Raw genomic sequence first — 1,923 nt, 5'->3', positions numbered from 1 at the left:
TAAGATAATCTGGATGTAAGGGCTGGCAAGGATGAATCCACCTGAGTCCCTCAAGTGATTGAGCTCGTCAAGCAAATGCACAGAGAGGGCTAAGCCAAAGGTTTTATAGAAATCTCCTGTAGCTCCGCCAGGGCCAAGAACTTTCTCTTGGGGAAGATTTTTAATTACTTCATCTATTTCTGAAAGTAGAGGGGAATCCAGCAATTCCCCAGTCTTCTGCAAATCACCTAGACAACTCGGAAGGAATGAGAACTGACTGTTTATCTGTTCATGATATCAAGTTCTAATTTCTGTTTCAGTCTTCATCCTATTTCTGAAATAACTTACTAAGGTGTCCTGGGCCTATATTTGTCTTTTTCTCCTTTGGGCACCTAACTCCCATTATAGTTATAAGATTATTGCCGGAGCTCAGCAGCCAGCAAGAGCAATCGCTGGCTCTCATCCTCCCACTGGTGCAGGTACTGCCTCACTGAGTGATGGATATCTTCACTTTATGGGTTATGAGTGAGCTCAGAGCCACTGGGGCAGAAGAAAAGTTTGCTTATAACTTTTGACAAAGGTTTTCCTCCAAGTCTGGATTCTGCCTTTCTTTCCTAGATAGGTTGTTTTCTCAATCAACTTTGTCCATGTATATTGTTGAATAGGAGAACTAGAGTCACAAAATAGCAATAATCGTGCCTCGGATAAACCTCATTGGCTACGATACTGCCACTGCGCAAAGCTAGAGTCACAAAATAAAACAAGGGAGCAGCCAACAATATTCAGGACATACCTATAAAGGAAGCAACAGTCATCACAAATCCTTTGGGGAAATAGATGAGTATGAAAAAATCCAATAAATGAAATATAGATTAATAGATTTCAGAGCAGCAGAAACATTTTAACTTTGGTTAATCTGTGTCATCCAATGTGTTTTATGACAATTTAGGAAACTAAACCAGGAAATCCATTTCACCAAATCTACTTTCATGCATCTAAAGACTCTGAAAGCTTCACGTAACAAACATTTTATTTCACTGAGAAGACATTCACTATGACAAATTGGGAGTTTCTCAAGCGACTTGTTTTAAGAGAAGACTTTTTAAAAATTTGTAACTAGATCGCAACTAGTAATCAAAACACATAAGATGCATTTTTATAGGTTTCCCTTCTAAATAATCATGACCCCTCAATGTAAGAGAATTTATTTTCCAAAATACAGTATGGTCTACTTCAAAATGTAGGTCACTACTCAAGTATTTTATAGCACATCCTACAGTTTTATTTATTGTCAAACACTGTCATTTCCATTTAAAAAAAAAATCTTTACCTTTCCACATTAGGTTCTAAGTTCTTTTTTTTTTTTAAGATTTTATTTATTTATTTGAGACAGAGAGAATGAGAGACAAGAGAGCATGAGAGGGAAGAGGGCAGAGGGAGAAGCAGACCCCTCGCTGAGCAGGGAGCCCGATGTGGGACTCGATCCCGGGACTCCAGGATCATGACCCGAGCCGAAGGCAGTCGCTTAACCAACTGAGCCACCCAGGCGCCCTAGGTTCTAAGTTCTTAAAGTCATGTCGCATTTTATGTTTTAAGTTTTGCATAATTATGTAGACTTTTAAGCTCAAACTTCCCCCAAAGTATTTATTTGTTATGTATTTTTATGATCATTATTAATAAAATTGAGTTTTGTAATATTTTTAAGTAAATTTTAATGAGCCTCTTCAGATACTTGGCATTGGGCCTCCAAAATTTGTACTGTGTTTTCCAAGTTGTTTAGACAGCAACTTGATCAATATGGTAATTTTCTGGAAACTCTCTTCTTATTATAGTTGATTATTTTTAATTAACTCAAATTTAGTTGCTAATCTGTTATAATCCTTAGTGATGCATGGCACAAGCATGTCTTTTCCTAGTCAGCAAGCATTGATAGCAGAATTTCTG

At 37.4% G+C, this 1,923-nt stretch overlaps 1 pseudogene; it reads right to left on the bottom strand.

The window, feature by feature from the left end:
• Positions 1-533: 533 nt before the first annotated feature.
• Positions 534-723, bottom strand: LOC118015511 (annotated as a pseudogene).
• Between the last annotated feature and the right edge of the window lie 1,200 nt (positions 724-1,923).

The sequence above is a fragment of the Mirounga leonina genome, unplaced genomic scaffold (genome assembly GCF_011800145.1).
Source record: "Mirounga leonina isolate KUSES-001 unplaced genomic scaffold, KU_Mleo_1.0 Mir_165, whole genome shotgun sequence".
In the NCBI taxonomy this organism is placed as follows: Eukaryota; Metazoa; Chordata; class Mammalia; order Carnivora; family Phocidae; genus Mirounga; species Mirounga leonina.
Note: the sequence above shows the minus strand (reverse complement) of the source record. Positions and strands in the feature narration are given on the sequence as shown.